Source organism: Ischnura elegans, chromosome 1 (assembly GCF_921293095.1).
Source record: "Ischnura elegans chromosome 1, ioIscEleg1.1, whole genome shotgun sequence".
NCBI classification, from domain to species: domain Eukaryota; kingdom Metazoa; phylum Arthropoda; class Insecta; order Odonata; family Coenagrionidae; genus Ischnura; species Ischnura elegans.
The window spans coordinates 102,055,263-102,082,263 of NC_060246.1; the positions used below are offsets into that span (position 1 = coordinate 102,055,263).

The following is a 27,001-nucleotide window of genomic DNA, read 5'->3' on the forward strand; positions in this document are numbered from 1 at the left end:
TTGAAGGAACTATTGTTGTTAAACCAACTTTATTTTATTGAAATTGACGCACCTAAATGAAGAGAATCTTCATCATCCGCACGATAAGTGTAAAGTCCTACCTACCCATTTTCATCCCGTCCAGAAGTAAGGATACGACCGAGAGACCGCAGAATCGGCGAGGGCGGCACGGGATAAGAATGGCGGAGGGGACCCTGGGCCGAGAGGCATCGGAACAACCCTTTCCATTTTTGCCCTCGTTCGAGAAGAGGGAATGAAGGGAGAAAGAGACCATGCCCGAGGAATTGTTTTCCTTCTCGGATGAGAACGGCGGCCGAGAGGAGAATTATACGGAGGGGCCTAAGTGGAGAGAGAGAGAGAGAGAGAGAGGGTTTTTGAATGTTTTTATTCGGAGATTGGTTCGGTTCGGGTGGTTTTTGTGAGGGTTTGCGAGAGAGATTAAGACTGTGTGTATGGGGGAGAAAGAGGAGTGCGTGGTGTGAGAGAAAGAGGTCTATCTCCGAGACTCTCTCGCACACTCCCACCCGTCGAGGAGATGAAAAGGAGAATGAGAGCGGTAGGAGGGGGGTGCAGGAGGGGGACTCAAAGATGGACTTGGGCTGAGCGAGCCGCACCCGGGGCTGCATTGTAGAGAGACTCACCAAAGAGCCAACCATCCCCCACGGCGTGAGTGATTGTGATCTCCTCCCGCTCTCCATTCAAATGGCCGCTCGTAAACATGACATTCCCTTTCCTAGGAATTATTCCGTCTCCATTTTCGAGCGATGATCTGTTTCTCCCACGAAATTTAAAAAAAAGTCGTATTTTTAGTAGGGTTTTTATACCGTAGTCTATTTGTGTGGAAACGAAAATGAAAGAACATTCATTGCTCGAGTCATTGATGGTAAGAGTCCGTAAGGGAAAAAGTGAACTCTAAACTGCGAGAACGGACCATAAACCCTTAAGGCTTGATTGTAGCTGAAGGAAGGATGTGAATGGGGGAGCACATCCAGCAGAGTTGAGTTATAGGTTATGGTATCCATAGGGACTAAATATAATCCACACTTATTCACATTATTGCATGCAAGGCCTCCGTGATTAATGGAATGAAACACAGGAATATCATTCAGTGGATGCCCAAACAGGATGGGGAGTATGATATCAAGAATTTAAAAATATTTATCTTTCCTAAAACTTCAATGAATTGAGATCATGCTCTCATCTTTTAAAATAATATCAGCTTCATAAATAATTGCACAGAGTCATCAGATATCAGAAGTCATCGGTAATTTTATTCTGCTGATCATAATGTTTTCTTTTAAATTTTTCTCTCCCTCGTCTTCAGCTTCTTCACCTCTCACCTGTATACCCTCTAGATAATGTTGTGGATTACTTGTAGGTTTACCCCATTGTCACTCCCTTTTTTAGGATTCTGCAGCCAAACGATTCTGAACATCATGAGCCTCCCTCAGGATCTTAGCTTTCCGCTTTCGGTTGCAGTATTCGGTAAAGGCATTCGACTTATCCACTTCCCACTGTAGCCCTTCCGTTGTACTGATCCATTCCTACCCAGCACATCCCTCAGGCGCCTTGACTCTTTCTTACTTTGCAAGGACTCCATCCTCCCATACCCACAGGTAGGGATGTAATGTGCTCGGGTATTCATCTATCGAGATGATATGCCCATCGTGCTTTCCACTGAATAAATATCCAATTTTGAACGGCCAAAATACTTATACGCAAATCGCAACCGGTAATGGAATTATTCCTGAAATACAGCGACGATAGCTTAAGTGGAGCTTTCTGTAAAATTTGTGTTGTAACTGTATAAGATTGTATTATTGATGCCACGCATCTCATTGACAGAGCCTTTTTTTAAGAAAAGGAGGGAATTTCGTCCTCTTGCGGTTGGATCCTAACATTGATTCATAGCTTTTATGCATTATATAAACCAAAAGAAACAATTTTTATTTATTAAGCTCATTAAATTATGTATCAATAATACCTAGGTAGTGGGTGAATACGACCTACCGAGTAGCAGTACACCTGGCCAATATCACCCTCGGGCCTCGACCGGGGTAGAGGTTTTACCCCCTGCGCCTTAAAGGAGTGACTAAGCATCTTGACCAAGCAAGCAACTCATTCAAATGAATTGATTTTTTTTGTGGATTCCGATCACGGGAACGAAGGGTGGATTTAATAACTCATAATATTCCATGTACGTGCAAACCTGCACTCTTTTAGGCCTCATAGAAATTTCAGTGGCATGACTCTGATTTCAGGTCAAATGCAAGTATGTTGACAAGAATGTAGTCAATTTGATGGCTGAAATGATGTGAAGTATTTTATATTTCAACCTATCATGACTAAAAATAGGTTACTAGTGGGTCCTAAATTTTAGCCGCATGAACGACAGTAATAGCAATTCGTTAGTAGTATGCTAAGGGAATGTTAATTGAAAAATTATCTCATGGAGAATAAAATTACGTCCCTCCATTCGTTAAAGTAAGATTAAACTCGTTTGCATATTCTCAACTCTGAATATCTAACGTAAAAACATGGTTGACGGCCTCCATCGTAAACCCTATGATATTGGCGTTCAATTTATATCTTCGGCCATAAATAAAAATTCAAAATATCACAAATTCTAAACAAAGAGCTGATCATCGTTTGATCGATCGTCTCGTAATCACGAAAAATTATCATGTTTTTTGTGAACCCCGAGGTTGGCCACCTTTCGCCCCTACCGAGGTCCCTTCCATGGAATGACTTATAATGGTTGCCCTAGTAATTTAGAAATACTTCCAGATGCTCGCCTGCAGGCATAAGAATGACCTTTTTGAAAGTGGCGATCCAATGTGAATCATGCGGGAGGAGGAAATGAGAAACCTTCTTTAGTTTTTTTTCTGTGAGCGAGAATTCAGAGTGGGAAAAATTGTGCAACGTGTCTTCCAAAGTGAAAAAATCAACGATACGAAAAAAATCCCCTCAAAGATCGAGGCTCAATGACATATTCTGAATTGGATTCTTACGAGGATTGGAGATCGTAATCTATAGATGAAAATGTAGCAAGCGGTGCTTTCGGGAATGAGTGATCCAACGACGAGGAGCCTTGCGGGAGGGGAATGCGAGGAGCGGCGGGGGCTGTCAATTAGCGCTGAAGAAGCTTCCGCCAGTGGTTTTCGCCCGCTTCGATCCATATCATTTGTCATTTTTTGCGTGGTCGAATGCGTTATTCATTTATTAACCGCCTCCGGATTTCCCTTCCGTCGATACCCTATACTTTGGGGCGCCCGGTTGGTCCGAATATGATGCCTCGGGTTAGACGGAATGAATACGTCTTTTTCTATCGACTTCCTCCCATCCTCCCTCTATTTCCTCTGTCCCCCCCCTCTTAAAAATAACGTCTACCTCTCCCTCACCCTCTCGCTCCCACCAATTCTGTTTCCGAAGCAACCACAAACATGTCACGGTAGACCAAAGTTCCGAAGAGTCTCGTGTGATTTTGCTTCATACGCGAGAAGCCGGCAAACCGAAGTTAAGAAAATATAAACATTTCCCCCCTCACAACCAAAAAAAGTGGTGGTGAATACAATGAAATTCTAAACATGATCTCAATTTGTTTAGCAATAAATTTCCTTTGCTTTCACCCGAAATGTCATGGAAATAGTTTCAACGCATTTTTACAGGTGCCGATTCATTTTTTTTTTAACTTTGGATTTATTATGTTCTTAAGGCCAATGGATTTTTTGCTTCAGACCTAAAATTGATTTAATTGCTCGGCTGTGGTAAATATATTGCCCATATTCTTTTGAGCTTATTATGAACATAATAATTTCGATACAATCGCCTTTCTTTCGATGCCTTCTTTCGCTTCCACATTTCACACTGGGTTACCCGCCGTAAAATGACCAGGTTCGCAATTTTTCCTCGTCAATTCGTTTACATTTTTTCTGAAATATAAATCCGAGTATTGAAGGTTTGATGGCATATGCACTGTTTTCTGTTTCAATAATATAAAAAATAAACTTAAGTCCTTGTGTCAAAAAAATATGATTTCCAATAAAATGGCTGTATATAATTCCAGGTAGCAGATTTTTAGCAGAAAATTAACTTCGTAAATTCTACCCTAGCTATTAATTGCTAGCCATGGTTTCGAAACTTCATGTCATGACTAAGGTATCTAATAGTGAGGTAACCTTGGTAATGTAATACGTTTCGAATCCATGGTTGGTAAAAAAATTGTCAGATAAAATGCACTAAGTGAATATTATTTCAATAAATATCCACAAAGTGAAGCCGAAAATGCTAAACAGTGCTAAGTTTACAATGAAAAGCCCACATGTTAGCCACAAAATGGCATTGAACTTAGATTGCGGCGCAATCCACATTCGAGCTGGGTTATTTCGGTCCGTGGTGAAACGTAGACTATGATGAGTTGAGAGGAATGAGCTTTTTTCCTCGGAACGGGAAAGGTGAGACTGAGAAGAGACGCACCTGCCGCTGGCTGTGACTCTCTGGAAATGCACTCGACTCCGCACGCGGAAGCGCGCCGTAAAACGCGCGAAGGGGAGCATTCTTCCCTGGAACGCGTGCCGCATTTCTTCCTCCTCTCGGGGAGTCTTAAGAGAGGGAAATGGCGAAGGGAGGCGGCACCCCTCGGCGTCCTGATCCCCGCGGATAACGTCACCACGGTCGTCATCTCGGCGAGGAATAGTCGGGGGCTCAACGCACATGAGAGACGCCGCACGGGCCCCCCGCCGCTCCGCGGGGGCAATGGGAGGCGTGGCGGGGGAAGCCTTTCCTCCCATCGCCGGCTAGAGAAGGGAAATGATCCAATAGGAGAGCGGTGAGGGGGAATGCGAGAATCGGACACGTTTGCAAGGATAGAGTTCGCGATTCGATTTCAGTGTTGGATTTCCACGCGCTGGGCTTAGGTTTGAATACCGGGGACGGAGGGAATGTTTAGGAGGGGATCGAGTGCTGAGCGAGAAGAGGATTTTTAAAACGTAAGAGGAAAGAATGTATGGTGAGCGCGGAAAGAGAGGATGACTAGGAGAGTCTGTAAACAGAGGTCAAAGGAGTTGCATTACTGTGTATCTTATTTATTTATTCCTGCACCTCCGAAAAAAGCACAATTGGCCTTTTATATCCGTAATTCTTCGTTGAAAATTTCGCGGGTACTCGTCATGTTGAATAAAAACTTTTGGACTATGCCGCCGCGTCACTTCTTGGCTTCTGAGAAAGCGACCAGCATCGGTCGGGAAACATTGGTGCCACCCAATAAGTGACGCGGCGATATAGCCCAAACGTTTTTATTCAACATGACTTTTACATCCGTTTGGTTATATGTAACTATTAAACGTACAGGAACATCCATTCTCTGGATAGGGGCAACTTACTCAGGTGATTACCCGCACCTACGGAGGCCGGCGATGATCAAACTTTATTTTATTTATTTCCAACTTCCCAGTAAACAGCACATTCAGGCCTATACAACGGAGGATTAACAAATCACGACACAAACATCCATGGCCTGAATAGGGACCACCTACCCTGGTGGGATTCGAACCCACGACCTACGATTTGGCAGGCGAGGACTTTACCCCGCCACTGCCAGGGCCGGCAATTTTTTAAAATTTTAAAGGTAAACACGTATTGAGATGGGAAGCAGGCAGGGATAATCTTCAAAACACTCCATCTTAACGAATACAATAATTTAATAGATAAGTGAAACTAAAGCTCTGAAATGGGTAGCGATTAGTAATCCATTCATCGTAATTGAAGTAGGGGATGACACTTTTGGTATCACTGATTAACAGTGATACCAACAGGTAACGGGCCTTTTAAAGGGCGACGAGGGGGATTCCATGAATCGGAGATAATTACGAGGAAGAGTTTGCGTTTCAAAGGCAGTGATGGGAGCCAGGCGCGCAGCAAAGAATTAAGACAGGGGAGGAGGGGTTTAGAAGCAACTAATACTGGGGGTATGAAATACGGGAGTTGCGGTTTCCCTCCCAGAATTCTTTTAGATAAATGGTTCAAAGTGGTGAGTTTTACGCCTTTCTGAGGGTTATTTTATTAATCCTTACACTATTCTATAAGTAATAGTTATCCAACTAAGTAAAATGGATTAATTTTAAAAAATTTTAGAGTTCTGGGGGGGGGGGGGGTTTATCCCCGCTTGCTGCGTCTTTGATTGAGCTTACCCTAGGGATTTAGGATTGAACTCAAAAGATTGGTGAAATTTTACAGCGATAGGTGACGTGATCACCGCTCTAATGAGAAGAATATTAGCCATAAACCATTTGCCACAAAATCTGATTGTCCTCACCGCAAGATGGTCGTTCTCACTAACTGCTTTATTTTTGCTTTCTGTCTAAAATACACTCGGAGTCATCCGTGTGATTGCAATTTTACGCTTCGTTGGATGCAATACTATTTTTCTTCAGTGCTAAATCGTGCGTAGGTATATGCTTATTATTCCATCAGTAATCCACCCATTTATTTAGCAAATAATTATTTTCACCTTTAAGGCTGCATGATAAAATAAATACGATTTGGTATTTTGAAAATTCTGCAGAAGGATATCCTTATCACGAATGACTCTCCTACAGATTCGCTTACTCAAACAGTGCTTAAATCAAATGATGCTAACTGACAACCAAACTGGTCATTAATTATTTTTGAGGTATTATTTTCAGTAAAATGCAAAACATTTATCATATTCGCCAAGTTTGAGAACGCGATGATTCTGGCGATGAGAGCGGTCGAGATATTCCTGGAAGGGCAATAAAATGGACGCGCGCAGGGGAAGACATCCAAGCAAAATGACTTTGAGAGTTATGCGATCCAATACATCTCCGAACAACACATTTTTTTCACCCTTTACGGAGCAGCGCTTTTTGATGCACGCGAAAACCCTCCAGCCTCCACGTATGTGTGTGTGTGTGTGTGTGAGAGAGAGAGAGATGACCACACTAATCTGTACGCGGTCCAAAGTGTCCGAAGGCATGCGAGCGAGTATAATAATAAAGCGTAATGAGGAAGGGATGATGGACGAGCGGGAGACTGGGATGAGGAGAGACCCAGGTGGGGCAAAGAGAGTGGGGCGGTGGCGGCCCGGGGCGAGGAAGGGCAGGTGAAGGCGCGCAGGTGCTGCGGAGGAAGGCCGGAGACGGGCCTGGAGGCGCCCCGGGCGGAACCGTCCACCTCCTCGGGGGCTCCCGCTGCGGTATCCGCCCAAGCCCCACATCCTCTGTCCAGCTCCTCCGCACCAAAAAAGAAACCCCGGGGGCTTGTGGAGGGAGAGGGGAGGGCATAATGAGGCTGTACCACGCCCATACCCGTCCCCCTTGCCTTATAAAGAGTCCTCGAGCGAGGTTCTCCACCGAACGTCCCCCTTAGGGTACCGATTTATTCCCGCTGATATTACTCTCCGGACGTTTTGCCTCTCAACCGTCCGCTTTGGAGTCCGTCGTCGCCTGTTCGCCTCGAGGCGGAAAGGCTCGGACGTTAGATCGTACGAACCGGAGATGCGTTGCCAAGGCGGAGTGTTTGTACTCAACACGAGACCCTGAAGAGCTTCGATTCATGAAGAGCATGTCCTGGATCACTAGCATCACTCATTATATCAGGTTGCATCATCTCTTTTGAGCTGCGTGAGGTTTTGCTAAAGAAGACACGGCACTATCACACGACTGAAGGTATTTTTCCTTATTTCGTGACGTTTAACTCATTAAAAACTTCGGTAACCTCTTTGAAAGTTTCAGGGTTTATCGAGTAGCCCTCTATTTACAATTATCAGAGTAGTGAATTTGAAATTTTTAAGATTGAGAAATTACCATGGGAAATTTTCAAACTCAGAACACAAAAATATTCCCAAAGTCTGCACTAAATATACCGGAAATTTCAAGACGATGCCACCCGTTGCAAATGAGCAACACGCCAATAAATACTGTCTAAGCAGGAGTGTTTTTCTACTCTCAAGGAATGTAAATACCTACTACAAAGGCTTTCATTTCTAGCTAACATAAATTAAACTTTGGGGGAAAGAAAATGTGCATTCAAATGTTTTCCATACGACAGTAAAGAAGTGACTTTTCATCGTGATGGTGACAATTATGCGTAGCTAATTACCGTATCATAGAATATATAATTTGATGATGACGTGTTGATGTTTAAATAGGCTTGATGACGTCAAGCATAACTTTATGAAACTCCGTGTTAGATAAAATTAAAATAAATATCGTGACGTTTCTGAAAGTTTAAGTTATCAAACAAGGAATTGCCTGCTCTGATAGAGACTGTAAAGTAGTTGATATCTTTGTCGGTTAGAAAATAAAATCTGTAAAATGTTTCAGTCATAATTTTCTTTCACCAAGATGCTGTATCCAAATGCAAGTATGATTAAGGAAATGATAAGGCGCACCTATCTGCCTGCGTACCTGGTCTTATGCTCGGACCATCCTCTCCTCCATTTTTTCCCGCATTCTCCACCGTCGATAACCTTCGAGTCGTATGAAGCTCCCCCAGGGCTTACAGCCCACCATCGAGCCATTACGGGCGCTCCGCGAGGGGAGCTGGACCCCCCGCGGGCGTTTTTCACGTCGGTAGGCGAGCGATCGCGACGTCTGGGGAGGCGACCGAGGCGCGCAAACACCTTTCTTCGCGGAAGACGCCGCGCCCGCGGCGGACAGAGGAGCAGGTGTCGCTGATGGCTGCATCTTTCCCCGCTCTTTCGCCTCTTCATCCGCCATCTCAGGTTTTTCTGCATTGCGAGACGGTGCCCACAACTGTGGCGTGACTAATAATAATCAACAGGATCAATTTTGGAAAATAGAAGAATTTACTTTTTTTGTTCACTAATATATGTGAAAAAGCTGGACCTGTGTTTCATAACATGGTTACATCGTCAGAACTGAACGATGTTATGAAACCTGGATCGTGCTATTTCAAATACATTAGTGAACCCAGCAGAGTTTATTTCTTAATTTCCCATAGAGGAAAGATTTCACACAGTTAAGCCTGAAATCATAAGGGAAAACTGATGACAACGGTCCTGAATTAGGTTTTTATCTCCAGCAACTCTCATCGCGGTTCATTTCCTACACACTGCTTAAATAGAACGAAGTACAGTTTGTTACCAAAGTTTTACAAATACTATTTTTCTGGAAAGCAAGTGCAAAATTTGGGAGTGTTAGCTTAATTTTTTTCTCGAATTGTTTAGTTGGCTGATGAAAATGTTGACACAAATTCAAAGGAGTAAAAATGCTGTTTGTAGACAATTTTTTTTTATTTTAAACACTGGTTTCCAGAGTCAGTCAAGTTTGAAAGTGAAAATATTTTTTAATTGGTGAATAGTCCCTCGTGCAATTTTATTGTAAACTTTTCTTAGTATTCATTTTTACTGATTGCTGTCTGCTGGAAGGCTACCTTGTTGAATATCAGATTCATAAATAAAAATTTCCTGTACAATGGTCCCGCGTACATGTACTTCATTTCTGAAACTTTTAATTACCATCTTATAATAATTAATTATATCCATTTTTTAAAATAACGATGCGGATGAGAAATATCTTTATATGCAGCAAAGCCATGGAGGAATTTTTTTCAGAAATATCGACTTGTTCTCAGAAGTGAAATTTAATGCATTACACTGTGGTCGTTAAGCTCATTAGCCGGCTTTACTTCTGAAAATTCCCATAACGCTCATGTAAATTAATTCTTGCAACTACGGCTAATATTTATTTCCAAGTATTTGGAATTTAAATTTCTAATTTGGAATATTTAGGCCCATCCATTGTGCTCTTACAGGATAATGATACGCTTTTTAGTAGGTTTAATTATAATAATTGCAGAGGTGGCATTTTAAATGTATTGAATATAGGCCAATCATCATTCATTGCACAATTTTCCATGGTATTAATTGATCACTATGATGTACGCGGCTTCACTAATACGTAATACTGTTACGTACGTAATGACTCCACTGGTGCACGTGGAGCAAATAATTTAGAAATACCTGTACTTATTTCTACAAAAGAAATGGACTTGATGCACTATAATTAAAACAATTCTTAGAGAAGCAAACTCATATTATATAATACCATATATATTATCCGAGACCGAAATGGAGGAATGAAACAGTGGGATAAACCTATCTCACTGAGCATCGTCTTTCCTCTATATTTTTTTACACCATGCAAGGTCTTCGTCGACTACTAATGTCCAATAACTTTGTTTTCCACACCACTAAGTGGGGTGATGGACAAAACGAGTGCATGAAGGGCGAGGGAGGAGTACGAATAAATTTTTCCAGCGGTGAATTATTATGTGCAAAACTAGTTCTGAAAGAATATTCAGGAGGACAGTCCATCGGTTCATCAATCAAAGTTGCTCCCTTGGTGATCGCCGTTTTAATTGGAACATGGATCTCCCGAGGATAATTACCTCACCACGCCACTTCTAAAAGATCTATGCGCAAGAAATGTGTCTTCCTTGTAGATTTATAGCATTTCTGAACTATGAGCCGCTTACTTTTATTGCATTCCGACCACCGCTGTAGTTTTACTGATGTTTTATGAGCCCACGACACAAAAAAATGTACCACACATTCCATTATCGGAACTTCACTCACCACGCAAGCTCATGTGCCTTAATTGCGGTATCAAGTAGGATTACCGCTGATGGCTGCATTACGTGGTTTTTCCTCATCTTAATAATTTCCATCAGCAGTTTGCGGTCGAATTTTTTTTCAGTTAAACCGTTTAGTTCAGGAAAAACAATGGGAACTCAATAATGCGGGTAGCCACTGCCCTACGCAACCGTTTTCGTTAGCGTAGATATTTATTGCCGTAATAACCTAATGATAGGACCAGCTCTAAGCTAATGCACACAAAAAATTCCCATAAAACCCATGACTGTGTGATTATGAACCAGGAGGAGACCCCTCCTCTGTTTCACCTTAACCGTAAAAAAAATACTTACCGCCTGATATGGTTATTGAGGCCTTACATGCTACATCTTTGCCTCTATGGACATAGATGCCGCTCTTAATAAACTGCACAAAGAAGGAGAAGTAACTTCCGTATTCTTAAGCTTTATCCTTTCGTTACTATCTGCATTATCTAAGAATACCTGCTTGGAGGAACGATAAAAACCTTAAATAAGTGATGCTTGAAAAATCGTGAAAATCCGTTATATGCAATTGATGAACGTAGAAAAATCAACATTCCTGTTTTTTTGTGAAACATACGTAAACATTCATAAAATTATACACCCTGGCATAATGCCCCTTTGGTAGATCACGGCTCATACGCTTATTATTTGATTTATTCTGAAATTGCTGGAAAACGTACTTATAGAACTCCATTTAAGCTAAATTACAGTTACTTTTTGGTGTTTTAAGCCCTTTATCAATGTTTGAAGCATAAGAGGTAATTACATTATTTGATCACCTCGATGCATAGCAAGAGCTGCATTCTCCACACTTTCAGACTTTTGTATTTCTTCAATTGCATAGTTCCTTCATAAAATTATTTAGCTGTAGGTTTCATCAGATAGGGGACCATGATACCTGTTAGAATGGGTAAAGAGTTTCTTACCCAATAGAATCGATTAAACATTGATGCAGAAGTAAATAAAGACATTTTGATGCGGAAACTTGCAAGTTCTACAAATTTGCTTATGCGGGTAACTAAAGTTCTCATACTCTTAATCTACGAAAATAGACAAATATAAAAAATGTTACTTCCCATGAAAATGGTACATTAATTGTCTCGCAATACGAACTAGATAAGGTTTGAATTACAGCAAAATTTCCATGGGAATTTAGGGTACGGACTATTTTGTATGCAATGCTTTAAATATTTACACGACGTTCGAAAAGAAAAAAAATAAATGCTTATTGAAGTTATTTTCAAGTAAAAACACCGCGAATGATTGTTGAACATAATTTACAGTGCCATAATATTTAACGGCAAACGAAGAAGAAAATCTCGACGTCACTCTTTTCATTTGGTCTCTCGATTAAAAGGTCTTGGCTAGAAATCTCAAAGGACGAAATGGAAGCACTCAAAAAGGCACTTAAAAGCCCCCTCACACACTTAAGAGGGAGCGTTTCGAGTTTGATCGATACTAGGCGGACTTAATGAGGCCCAAGGAAGCGACTCCTAAAACGGCAGGCGGAAGGCGCCAAAAGACGGGGAAAAACGTAAACAAAGTTTAACTTCATCCCATAGATTACGTTATCTCTCCGCGATATTTATCCCCCTCCCCCACTCACCGGGGAAGATCGCTTGAGGAGACCACCCGTCCCACGGAGTCCGCCCCGACCACACCCTCGCCCCGGCAAATGAGGCCCTCAACACCGGCAGGCCATACGTCAACTCTCGCCGGACCTCCTCCTGTTCCATCTTCTCTTCTCCTTCCATCTACAACTTCCTATTCCATTCCCTCTCCCATAACACCACTATAAAACTGGATCTCTTCGTCTGAATCGGACGCTGCATTTGATCACCTTATTCCTCAACTTCTACCAGATGCGCATAAATGTCCTTGCCAATATCAGCCTTTGCGTAGTTTTGACGCCATTTGTGAAAAAGAGATTTATTTGTGAGAAGAGAAGAAAAAACACATCAGTGTGTAGCATGAACATCTTTAGTGGTCCTATGGTTAATTGTTATTTATTAAGATAGCGTAAATGCACAACAAAGTGCCCTATCAGTACCGAATTGGGGGTGTGGCAATCGCGATTGTATAGCTTTTCCATTGCAACCCGTCGTTAAATGCGGTCGTTTCGTGATCAGTGGTGACGTCAGCAAAAAGTTACGGTGCCTCTATCTGCGTCCATGCTCTTACTCGGACACTAGTCTCTTCTTTTTTCCATTACTTAATATTCCCGTCCACATTATCTTCATTATTTCCTTGAAATGGTAACCACAGGGTGGAAAATTGATCCTTATATTGAGCACCATATGCCTCGCGATACGCGAGTTGTGTTCTTAAAGGCTTTGCTACTTTTTAACGGCATTGCGTTATCAATTAAGTCATAAATTAGGTAGTAATCTTCTACTTTCTTCGAAACTTTAAATCCTGAAAATCTCATTCAAAAAATTTTAACCGCTGTTAAAGGTTGAAGCATTGTGATGTAGGGGTTGGTAATAGGCTATACCATTTTAATTAAATTTTTTGAACCCGATTTGCGTAATTAAAGAGGAGGGATTCAGACACTGCACCAAAGTCAATTGCCATAAATTTTCAGGGAATTCGGCGAACTTATGAATCATAATTATTTATGTCGAGCACTAATATAATATTATCTCATCTTTGCGGTTTACTGTGATAATGTAAATATTGGTTATTACTTCTTTATTTTTTATTTTTTTTATTTATCGCAATTGCTGCCGAAAACAGCACATTGACGCTTTTACACCGGGAGTTGAAACAGTCGACAACAGACGATCACACACACCCATGTTCTGGAAGGGGAAACCTATTCAGGCGGGACTCGAACCCACGACCTTCGGTATGGTAGGCGAGGACTTATCCCCCCCCTCCCGCCACCGTGGCCGAAGTTCTTCCTGATTAAGCTATTTGTTTTTGATGGCTTATCTCATAATTAAACAAACACTCCAATTTTGCTTTCCTGAACTGTGTTTGAATTAATTTACAGCCATTTCCCAGAATAAGTTCAACAGATTCAGGCTTCAATTGGTGGAAGTTAGACATATTTAAGTAAATGAAAGGTCGTAGCACGACCTTTCATTTACTTAAATATTTCCCAGAATAATAAAATATATCGTTTGATCAATGTTTGCCTCAAAAAACTGCAGTGAAGAGGTCGTCGAGGACATCATACCCCAAAACTGCCAACCCATCAGCTCTTCCTCCTTCCAGCGCCCACTGTTTACATTGTTCAGCATTTCGCACTCACAAAGTAGCGGTCTCAGTCCCATCTTAATACACCTATACCAGTGGTGACGGATAATTTCCGGCTTCTATTCTCGACAGAAGAGGCCGCAGTTTCTCTCACTCACCGGCACCAGTGAATGCATTCAAATCAATCGATCAATCGGGGTCAGCGATGGGATTTGATTGATTGGTTTTCCACCTTAGCATTATGGTGATGAACTTTAGCCTCCTCGATGGTCGGAAAATCCCGACCGATGCTTACATGCACAGAGCATAATTACCGTGGCTCCTTTCCTCAGGGCAACGATGATGCTTTCGGGGAAGAGGCAGCACGGCGTGAAATCTTGCGGCTGTCCTGGATTCCACGGACCAACTTCCGAGAGATTCATTCGCCCGAGGGTCATATTGTAGTAAAATGGGCACAAACTACATTCTTCCGAACACCTAAACGGCGTTCAGCAATGGTGAGTAACTTAAAAACTAAATTAAATCGAAAGTAGGCATTATCAGTAGGATTAAAATCACTACCTACTCTTTGTTTCGGTTTTGTGGGTGTCAACTGTCAAGAGATTAATTGCAATTTATTTCGTTTACAAAATTCAAAGCAACATATGAAGTCAATTAAATGTATTTTATGCAGTTTTTTAATTAAAATTTTTCTACAGGTTAAGGTGGGTTTGCATGGAACATAATGCGAAGCATCTCGTCCAGTCTCCCCATTCGCGCTGAATTTACCCCTTTAATAGGTCGTATTTCCTATTAATATATCAACGAATCCTATTCTCCTTTTAACCCTTCTACCTTGACTCAACATCCTTTCCTCGATCACGGTTTTCAGTACTCATTCGCTGCTTAGTACACGCTTCATTTTCAACTCCTGCCTCCTCCAGAAGTTTCCCCTCCTCTCCGACCGTGTATCACGTCTCGTATTCCCTTTTTCGTGGCCTGAACTACATTTGCCACCATCTTCCTTCATGTAGGTGTAGGCTCAAGGTGATAGAGCTCATTTTTATCTCCCAAAAAAGGCACCATAAATTGCTAATTACATAGTTAAAACGTTGTTAGAGTAATGCCGTCGATGAGTTTGAGCCGTTTTATCATTTTATGGTAAATAAAATGTAATTACCACGCTATTATAGTAAATCATTAAGACGACCGGTCTCCATGCGTTTTGTCATCTATAAAATATTATTATTAACAAATCAAACTAATTTTATGTTCGAAACTCGAAATTATTACAGTAAATTGAAACAGTCTCTGTCATTAAATAGTCAAAAAGAAGAGGAAAACAAAATTTTATATACCAGTAGGTAAAGTTTAAACATTTTTTGAAGTGCAAAAAGAATTCTGTTCATCCGTCGTGGTCTTCGTCCATGGCAAATTGTCCTTCGCCAGTCCGATCACCTCAGGAGTGGAACAGACCTCAGGAGGGCCATCGCCTATTTGGAATCGACTTCGGTAACCGAACCACCTTACATATCATCTCATTCCCCTTCTTCCTCGGCCCTCCATGTCGGCTGCCGCCACGAACGCCGACCGGGACAATACCTTCGCCATCTGAAACGCCTGCCTCGCGCACGAGGGTGATAATTCATAAACCTCTGCGACCGGCGCTTGCGTGAACTTACCAGCCGGCCCCACTCCTCCCAACGGGCACCTCTTCCCATCTTGGCTCTTCTCGCTTGTCGGGGGTGGAGCACCGTGCCGCTCACGAACTCCCACCCGGGAGACTCCCCAGGAGCCAAAACGACTCCCGGAAAGGACTGCTGTAAATTTCGATTCGGAGATAACTTCCAGCTACCAGGGAAGAGTAATAGGTTCCTCTTTTCCGCTCGGAAAAGAGTTGAATGGACCGATAAAAAAATGAATGCTCGTGCAACAACGAGGTCCCCTTTCTGAACTGCTTCTTTTTCCCTCTCCTGCTCCGACCCCCTGTGCTTCAGCGGTACGAACTTCGAATTCCAGCTCGTGACAACCCGGCGTCTCGGTGGGAGGTAAAAGCGTTCTCATCTGCGGAGAGCAGTGCGATACAAAGTGTCTCTGAAGTGCGGGCTGGGGTGCGTTGGAAAAAAAACGAGCGACAGCTCCCCAAGACCTGGACACATCCCAGTTTCATTCCACCGAAAAAAAATTAGCGATGGCGTTATAAAACGGCTTAATTGCCCTGGACCAATGGTTCTTCCGACACTAAGCATTAATTCCATTCGTTTCCAAGGGTAAAATTTATGTGATTTGTCACAACAATGACTCCTCTGCCGAGACGAGATCTTTATGCAAGAGAAAGGAGGCGAAAATTGCTGGGAAACACATCATGGTCTGAAATATTATGAGCCGTTTTCTTTTGAGACAACTTCGTCGGTTGCTTTCATTATTAACATCAACTTAAACTTAATTGGGTGACAGTGTTACGTTTTTATCGCGCATTTAACATTGTGGCGAGTGAATTAAAAGGTCCTTTATACCATGTTCACAGCCTTTTTTGTGCTAAGGGCTGCAGAGGGGGTACTAAAGACGTGCACCGGAATGCCTATTTTATTATTTTTTCCTCGTTATCATTTGAAAGACACTTTAAAGATTCTACTGGCAGATACATTAGAAGCATTAGGTTTTTGGATACAACTCTAGCTCGAGTAAGAACCCATTCAGCAAATCACTTGAACCCAGACGGTAATAAATCCGTTATGTGTTTGGAAGTCTTGACTCTCATTTCTCCGGAGCTCCACCGGTTGTAGCCCGGACGGTCCGCGATCCCGACTTTCGGTCCTGGTCGCCGCAGGAATGCGACAGTATCATCAAGGACTTGTTATGTGGTCTTGACTACCGTATGTCATAATTTTCATTCATTTTTCGAGCTCATCATTAGTGGTAAACTGTATCAGGGCTGGATTACAATGGATGCAGGGCAACAAGGAGACCACACCTGCACGTCCGATCGGACGAATAGTGGGCCTCATTTAATGTGTCCTCCCAAAGCCTATCAAGAATGAAACTTGTTAAGAACATACATGGCTCTAATGGTGATGCGCTCCTTAAAAATTTGCCTCCTTTATGTTGGGAATGCGTACTGTGAGTAAAACTAATGTGAATTACAACAGAAATGTAAATATCTTTTAACAAAAATTGGATGCATATATCATGATACAAATTTAACGACTGGCTCCTCATCATAATGCTCTTCGAGTTTTCAAATTTCACAGCGACAAAAGCTTTTGACCATTTATAATGTTAAAATAGTTTTGCCAACTTAAGTGACATCTTCAATTACCAATTCAATAAAATGATGTGCACAAAATGAATATATTTCCATAAATTATTTCAATTTGGTAAACTTTGAAAGCTTATTGAGGCAGAAAATTCTGAGGTATTGTGACTTCACTTAGATTATTACTTACTGATTTGTTATTAATTTTCAAAGAGACAATGTTGTTTAATATTATACCCCTTCGGTTATGGTGAGCCTAATAGCAGTTTTCACCAAAACGCATTTACATTATAGAAGGGAGTATTATTCTATGAGTAGGTATGCATCTCCATAAGGGTAATTGCAAAGATACAGATTTTAAATGCAACCACTATAGTATAGCGCAGAAGGTACAATTATTTTCATTCATATAGGATGGGGGACCAATAAATGGGTTTTCGTACATGTTGAACCAACCAGAAAAAAGTTTTTTTCGTTTTAATGGTATCTACTGTTCGACTAAATTGTAGTCGTATAAAAATTATCCTGTGGAAGCTTAAAAAGTGTTTTCCTTATTGGTTTAACATTTATCATAGATTACGCAAAGTTACATAATTCACAGTGTCCAGCGATATCTGGTGGAAATGTTTTATATCCATGAGAATAAACTAAAATGGTAACCTTCCACACAATTTTATTTACTGAAGTACAGACCCGGTTTCGATAATGACACTACGTGTCGAAACCGGGTCGGTACTTTAGTAAATAAAATTGTGTGGAAGGTTACCATTTTAGTTTATTCTCATGGATACACAAAATTACGTCTGGTACCATCTTATTCGGGTATACCTACATATACATTTTTTATAAAAATGACAGTTTTATTTTTCCCGATGAATTCTCCTCAAGAGACATCTCGACATATCGTCCTCGACCCTTCCCTGCGCGCGCAAGGTAGAAAGACACGGAGGGAAATAGAGGGAAGGCTTGTACCACACAAATGTTCTCACGCGTGCGACGCATAGGGAAGGATAAGACGCTCTTCGATCACGAGCAAGCCCCCGAAGATCTCTCCTGGAGATACGAACTGTGGCTGACATTTTTCAACCGCCATCTTCCCCCGTCAAGTGATCATGAATATGACGGGGTTAAACACAGACTCGCGTGACTCGGGTCGTTGAGCCTTTGACCCACTCCTCCCACCCCCTCCTCCCCCTATTACCACTCTAACTCTTTCCAATACGGAGGCGGAGGACCACGAGGGAGAGAGGTGGAGGTGGGGAGCTCTTTGAGGGCTCGGGAGGGTCGTCTCCGATGCCTTCTACGGATGCTACCTCTGTGCCCCGCGTCGCCGCTTCATTAGCATCACAAGGGAGACAGTATCTCATCTACCACACGAAAAGGGACGCACTTGCGCCACTATACCCCATACCTTCTACCTCCTTCCCGAACTTTTATATGTGCCAACGTACAGGTCTCTCCGCGGTATAATAATGTGGGGAATTTTATGCGATTTAAAATATTTATGATATTTATTTTATACCTGAGTAATTTGCAAATATATGATATTAAATACAATGAATGTCCAACAGAATATTCTATCAAACACTTCCTATAGTTATTTTTCGCACAGCCTTTTCTCCTCTCTCTTTTTTCAGTAAGTTCAGCAAAATAGTTGAAATACGTAGATGACCAAAATTTTTTTTTCGGTAGACCAAATGTAGGGTGAGTATCTCAGGTATAAAATCCTTAACACACCTTAGCTAAGACCAGAAAAGTATTTGTTTTCATGTTTCATACTTTTTTTATGCATTCAAATATAACCCTGCAACCCAAAAACGATTTTTTCCCGCATAACGTATTTTAGTTAGCTTTTTAAGACCAAATTCATAGAAATGGATATGGCAAATATAGATTAAACTCAGTTATGTATGTTGAGGAAACCATCAGGAAATTATTATTATCGAAACTACTAGGGTAATGATGAGTATTTTGAAAAAAAACTTTCTATATTATTTTCGGTATTCTATTAAGATAGCATTCCACCGCGTCCCAAATGATACCGCATTATGCATATTTAAACCTGCCAAAAAGATAACTAATACCTAATCAACACACAAAAGTGAGTTCTTATCAGGCTTAAAATAATGGGTTGTATATAAGTATGAATATAAGTTGCTTAGTGTCGAGCCCGGAAATGATTTTAAAATATTTTATCACGGATTTATTTGCATGTATTTCTTATGCTTTTATATTTGAAGGTTTTGTACACTGACATATTTCATTTTAGCTCAAACCCTTTCTTTTACTCATTCCCCCTGCTAAAATCCTGAAGAGTATTGTTTACCTCAGATTATTAATTTTCTGTAGCTAGTAATCTCAAAGCTTACCTTAATCTTCAACTCCATGTTAACAGATTCAAGCATCGAGAAAATGTCTCAAGGAATTCATCTCAACATTAAAATACAGCAAAAAATCTATTTGCTTCAATGAACTTGCCCCTTCATATAAAGCATTCAATACATGATTGCGTTAATATTTCGCGTATGTGTAACTGCTTCGCTGTGAATCGTAGATATATACACACACCAACTCCGCAGCTATCGCGAATACGCTCTTTCGTGCGTGAGGATATTAAGTCTCGCAAACAAGATTATTATGGATCCTTTTCACGCAGTTGCCATCCAGACACCACTGCTCTCACCTCGTCCCTCCACTGATAATTTATCTCGCAGGCGGTAGGAGAAGGCAGGGAGGCCATCAGGGAAGATAGCGGCTCGCGGTCCACGCTGTTGCAGGCACCACTGACTGCATGCAATGCCAGCCCTCGGGGATTGCGGCACTTGAATTCTTCATAGTTTTAATAAATGAGTTTTTTCCGAATTAAGAACAATTTATACGCAAGGTCTCCTCACATCTCATCCCACCTCTTAGTTAGGTTGAAAAAAAATCTTTCATTAATTTTATGGTCCAGTCGTCGGAATATAAATACTGGCTGGCCGTTATAGCCAGAGGCGAGGCGCATTGAAAAATGCCGGTGGCGCGACTGAGTAGGGTAATTGGGCAACACGCAGATTGAAGTGAATCTATTGATGGGTCCCACTCGGAGGCATAATTAAAAATTCAAAATTGAGGACTGGCCAAGCTAGTTGGGAAATACATGTGTTGCTGAGTGTGGGTAGGATTGATATTTCGCAGCATAACCAATGTGAATAATTTGGCAGAAGTAACCGAGCGGCATGATCAGATAAGTTTTAGGGTCGAGTCTTTCCTCACACATTATATCTTTTACCTTTAGTTCGCGATTTATTAGAGACATTATAGCAGACCCCTCAGGTAAAAACCAAGCTCGATTCCGATGCAAATTTTCATTCGCCAATTAATGTAAGGCAAGTTCTGAATGTGAAAAAATTTTCTCTCATGCAAAATTTTATAGCCATATTCTTGCACCAAAATATTTTATTATCTGTCTTGCATTCTTTGGCAATACTATGCGGAGGTAAGATGTTTTTTTTACCAAAGAACACCAAGAATTACAATTTACCGAAATGAAAAGGTATTAACCAAGAAACGCTTTTTATAAATATATTGTATACAATCAAGTATAATTTGGCTACACCTCGTGAATGAATACAAGTTTGAAACAGCTGCAACTGACGTTTTTGGAATCTAAAAGGTTTTAGGAATATCGAAAGCCATCTAGTTTTTGTTACAATGTCCTCCAGATTATGGCAAGAAATTCCAAACCATTTGCTAGTCTTGCGGTCTGGGAAAATCTCTCCCAAGAAATCTCTGGATCAGAGCCATCAATCCATTTAAGTCTGCGGTGTGAAAAGAAAGCGCCCTATCTTGCGTCGGAAATTGAAGGGAATGGAAGAGTTGTTGGTGAAACGAGGCAGAGTTATAAGGCTTCATGTTTTTGGAAAAAATAGGTTAGGTACCTATTCCATTCGGAGAAGAAAAGGTGATTTTGATTGTAGTGGGAATGCTCTGTGGAATTTTAGAAACTGCATAGTTTAACGGTTCAATTCCAATGGGGAATTTGTGAGTAAGGAAAATTGAGGTCTCATTAAAAGTACACATAAAGTATATCGCGTACAACGGCTAAGTACCAAACCTGTTGACAAAATTGAATTTCGTATCAATATTCATCTGCCTTAGTGATACGCTTTAGTTCTTGTTTATATTACTCATCCCGTCATTGCTCGAGGTTAACACTTTTTATAAAATATACATCTTTTATATACTCATTTTATCAACTGGAATTTAAAGTTCCCTCGCATTATTTATAATACCACTCATGCAATAAGTAATCACATATTTCCATTATTCACGAATATCAGAAGTATCTAAAAACTATGTGCTTGTTTTATTAGGATTTCAAGATAAACCTGTTTCATTGGAAAAGTTTCTATGAATGAAAAATCTTCACTGATGAATGAAATACCACGAAAATAATTTATGATAGTTCAATTCCATGAAACGACTCTGACTAGAAGGTATATTTTAAGAGAGCGACCTAATAGTTTATGCAAATTTTTCTCCGATAAATCTTCAAAAACATGTAATTCAAATGTGAGTTTAATATTGACCTGAGTGTAGTTACTCATTTAGATTTAACTGACGTAGGTATGTCAAAACTGTGCAGCAAATAAAGTTGAAAGGCAATGATTAGTCTTAAATATATTCAAATCACGTTAAAACGTCCAAACAATCTATTTTTAATGTTAAAGAAGTTTTTACACGCTTTTAAACAAACGGTAGCGGAATTCAGTAGTTTTCTAAAACAATGAACTAATTCGTTACTCATAGCTAACCATTTTAAAAAGTTAAATAAAAACATATTCACAAATTATGATAGTCTACCGCAACCATCATTGTCCCTTAAAATATTTACTTTTAGAATATGGAATAAAGCAACAAAAATTGATTGGACCCGCCCATTAAATAAAGTCCGAAGTATTCACTTCAACTTTTGGATTCAATGAAAAGAAAAACGCGCTGTGTAATCTATGCGAATTAAAAGGTATGACTTGAGAAATTTTCCGTAAAACCGAGACTTCAATTCAGTGCTTCCTTTTTATTTGATGGGAAGGAGGAGGAGGAAGAGGGTAATAAGAGGTAACGAGGTGAGGGGCGAAGGTTAATTATCCCCAGGACCGCTTCCTTGCAGGTACCTATACAATCGAAGAGGGATATATACTAGCGAAACGTTGGGGACGAGCGGCTTTCCGATGGAAGTACATAAAGGAAAAGAAAATTCATTCCCGCCAGAGGCGACTTCTAGCGTTGAAATCACCATGAATGGGGAAATATCAGTCAGTCCTCGAGCATTGAAATCTCCCAGAGAGGCGGAGGAATTGCACGTCTTGCGAAAGTGTGCGTGAATGAACACAGTTGAAAGCTTGAGTAGTGCAGGCTAATCCGCGGAGGATTGAGCAGCGACTTTTGCTGGGGCAAACGACCATAATAGGAGCAGAGCAGGTCGACGTAGTTTAGCGATATATTCAAATCAGGAATGGGATTTATTGTAATACGAGGTAATGCGCATGTGGTGATTGATTCAAGTAGAAGCTACCACACCAAAGGTTTACTTAACAGCAATACAACTCCATTCTTGAAATACATTAATTTTCTCACCTTCATAAAGAGCCTACCTCTCTTAATCACGTATAATCTTCACAATTGACAATCGATCGCAGCTTCCGACATAAACTTACACCATTTAATATCACATGTTATTGAAATAAATACTAAATAATAAGAAACCTTGGACGTATGATTCGGTGAAACTTAAAAGTTTTATTGCACTGTATGATCCAAACAACTACGGTTTAGAATTAAAGCCAGAAACTTCATTAAGCATGATCGATCACCAATGCACCAATGACTTCAATTATCATCGATTATTGAAGTCATTGGTGCAGATGTAAAAAAAACTTCAAAGGTATATACATGATCACAGAATTTTCAGAAACATATCACCATAAAACTTTAAACGAAAAGTTACGTTACCTTTTATGCCTTCCTCCGGGAGAAAATAGAATCTCATATGCATAAAATGCGGCTTAAAGGTCCTTCCCACAATCGGGAATTTTATCATATTTTAGCCCTTCAGTCCACGCTCCATCTATAAAATAAGCCTTTAGAGCTCAACCAAAATACTTATTATTCACCCATAATGTGAAGCACTTCCTCGACACCTTTACCAATCAAGTATCTCAACCAATCCATCCTCCTCCGCAACCACAACTCGAATGCGTGGAGGGACTTATTATTCTCATTCTCGGAGGGAGGGCGAAAAATCGTGGGAGAGCGGCGCGGAGAACGAAAGGGTTCAAAGGAAAAAAAAGGGTTTGCATTGGAAGGAAAAGGTCCCTTTGGGCATCGGGAAAATTTCAAACCCCAACCTCTTTTTTTCCCCGACCCAACCCGTCCCCACGTCCATCTCCATTGCCTTAGCTGTTTCTCTCCCATTTCTTTCCCCCAGAGCCAGGAAAAGAACGCTCAGTTTGATTCCAGAGAGGGAGGGAAAGAAAAAGCGAGGGCCGTGAGAAGAAGGAAAGGGGTGGGTGGGAGTCAGTCGTCCCCTGGGGTCATTGCGAGAGAGTCGAGGGCAGAGCGAGTGATAAAAATTGAGGGGACGGCGGCGGTGTGTTTCGGTTTTATAATGTTCCCGCGGCGATTCTCGTCGTGAATTGGCTTGATTGCTGTGGAGCGAAAGCATTGCTCGTGTCGTGAGAGCGCCGCCGCCGCGTGTGGGAGGCTGAGGAGGGCCCGTGCATGCCTCTGCGGATGGCCCGAGGGGGCCCGTCTTGAGGTTTTCGGCCCGCCTTGAGAAATCAGGATGTCTCCAAGAATGATGCATTGAGGGCCTCATGTCGGCATTCTTAGGCCACAATCCGCATCAACATTACGTCTACGGATGAAGAAAAGAAATCTTTGGGATCGAGTGATATATGTGAATGTTTTCCATCTCGGAAATCCATTGAAGAAAATCCGCGGAGGAATATTTTACCCTTCAAAGGGTTTAGGTGAAAAGTGTAGCCGTCAATAATCTCGGCGTCAATAGGCGTCTATATTTTTTGCCATGTTTCATTAACATTTATTTCAGCGACTATTTATCACTAAGTTCACAATCAATAATATAAAATATTTAAGAATACCGCTGGTTAACTTAAATAGATATTACTTATCATATGCTATGTAAAATATGGATTTCTTCAAAAAGATTTCGATAAATATATATAACTTTGCATTATGGTGATTGAAAATGGAATGTTTATCCTAACATTTTTCTCGTATATTTCGCTCATTTATCTCAGCTAACATTTATAAATTGATGAATGCTTATATAATCCAGCAGTTTCTAAATTAAATTTTATTGGAATCACATATTTTATTTGCTCTCGTGCATAGCGGCAGTTTTAAAATGTCAAAGACTATAATTTAATCGATAAAGTGAATAATTGTTGGTAATCAAATAGCTGTGCCCTTCCCGTTGCAATGACGAAATGAGCTTGCTAGAGTCCTTCCCAAGCATCTAGCTCATGCCTGAATGAAATAGTGATGACGCGCCACAGAGGAAGAAATAGGAAACCAGGAAGATGACAAGGGTCAGAGTTGTGAGACCACCCATAATGGGGAGATAAAAAGATTGAAATAATGTATAGGATTGGGAGGGAGACGAGAATGTCAGTCTTGGCCTTATAATGCAGCAACAGGATGACAAATGTCCCGGACATTGTAACTCATCATTAGTCAAGAACTGGCTGGATTGGGAGGGGAAAAAGATGAGCGAGGCATTATTAAATTAGAGAGAGTCAAAAAAGGACTGACGGAAGTGCCTTAAAGAACGATTTTCTGACGCATCGCATTCACATTAGGGCAGACAAGAATAAAGCATTGGCCAACATTTTTTGGAAGCACTAATTGTTTAAATTGGTCGCACGGCCACAGTTGGCTGAATACAGCCGAGTAGATCATTATAGATTGTGAATAGAGCGCACAAAAAATGTGAAAGCCAATATTTTGTTACCTAAATGGTCATAGTGTTGCATAATTCATGGAATATTAAACCAATGGTCATCGTCATCCATTATAATTTAAAATGCCGAAAAAAATGGGAAAAAATTTACATCGCATGATCAAGAATTGCTAGTTAACGGGAAAAACTTTTCTGAAATCTAATTCGAAGTTCTAAAAGCAAAGAAAATTCCTCAAAAAACTATGAATATAGTGTTTGATTTATTCATGGAAAAATAGTTAGTCACCAAAAAGAAGTACGTTGTAGTAAAACCTTTTCCTTTTCATTGAAGAAGCATTTTTTTTACGTGCATTCAGTTTTAGAATATTATTTAGAATACGAGTGCATCATTAAATAGCCTATATGAAACTATATGCGCAATACGCTTTAATTTTATTTAGATGGTTACCATAAAGGTTTTCACACCCTTTTATTCATAAAATTTTGGTTTTGGTTAATCTCCTTAGTTGTATACTAATATATATTTTCACTAATCAATAATAATTTTCCTTTGTTGCTCTATGCTTTATATGTAATTAATATGTATATATCAACAGAATTAGGTTTTACCTTTCCTTAAAACTTAACAACCCAAATCCATAGCAATGTCACAATTTTTCGACTCAACCTTCCATCAAATCAGAACAGCCAATCGATAAAATACTTTAGTCTCTGAAAGGCTATCACTTTTGGAAGATTCAGAATTTAAAAAATGTATCGATATGGAAAAGTTAAAGTTTACCTCGAGTAAACAATGTATTTGTGATCAAGGTAAATCAGTGAAACGATTAATTTCTACTAGGAAAAGAAAATGTTTCCGCTATATACGTAAACAGTTGCATTTGGGACAAAAAATCCTAATAATTCGCGGTGTTCTGTCTAGAATTTCCACACTGGCATTTGTCCAATAAAGAGTACTCTTCTCTCTACTGCACTGGAAAATAAAATCCTCCCACAGCGTTGACTCCAGGCTCTCCAATTCCTTCCCGGTCCGAGTATGGTGCGATTCCTGCGGCGAACGCTAACAAGTTTATGGATCACCGGCCAACGGAAAAGTGGGTGCGGAAACGATTCCAAGCTTCCCTCATGGGCTCTTTGGCTCCATGCAATAGGAGAGTGCGTACTCCTCCCGAGTGGACAGATCAATTGATTGCATTACCGTTTCCCTCCCTCGCGCCGTTCATTCTCAGCCTAACTCACTTCTTTCATTGCCGATTCCGTCTTCCGTCATTAACCCTAGGTGAACTCCTCCTAGGTGAGCAATGATAAGGCCCCGCGTAAAAGACTCGGTAGGCAATGCAGTGCACCTGGCCACGGTCCAGCTCTGCGCGAGAGAGAGGCTAACGGAAGCGTAGCCGATCATTCTGCGTGGAACGTCGTCGGTGCGTTTAGTTTGGAGTCGTGAAGGCACTATGGGGTTCTAAAGGGTACTGAGCGGTGAGGTATTCGGATTGTGAGTCAAGTGGAGCTGGGGGGAGGAAGGGGAGTTGTTAGTTTTTGCGCGCGACCAAATGGCACCCATCTAACTCAAAACCGGTTTAATCCCGCGCAGCTTAATCTTACACCAACAACAATTAAGGGTACAGATTTCGTATCAGTTGCATCGTGCCGCTGAGTAATCATCCGTCTATTTTTAATCCACGCCTATTCAAAAACCGATTGTTTCTTAATTCATAATGACTACTGTTTATCACTTGGCCAATTATGAATGGCGTTCTGATCATTCCATAATTAGCCATTCCATAATAACGTATTCCTGTAAATATTTCTCAGTCAATTGAGATTGGCGAAGGAAATTTTCTCCCTTATTTTATTTTTTCAATACGGTTTCTAAATAAATACTCTAAATATAATGACGAAAGCAGTAAGATAAGTAATTTTTCCATAAATAAACATAAAAT

At 40.8% G+C, this 27,001-nt stretch overlaps 1 protein-coding gene and 1 long non-coding RNA gene across 2 annotated transcripts in view; one reads left to right on the forward strand and one right to left on the reverse strand.

Moving 5' to 3' along the window:
- LOC124167341 overlaps positions 1-14,350 on the forward strand; it is a 210,860-nt gene extending 196,510 nt beyond the window's left edge. Inside the window, exon 3 of the long non-coding RNA XR_006866661.1 lies at positions 14,193-14,350. This is a non-coding gene — a long non-coding RNA (uncharacterized LOC124167341). The remainder of the gene's footprint in view (positions 1-14,192) is intronic.
- Positions 1-27,001, reverse strand: part of LOC124167328 — a 356,503-nt gene that overhangs the window by 39,842 nt on the left and 289,660 nt on the right. The window lies entirely within an intron of this gene.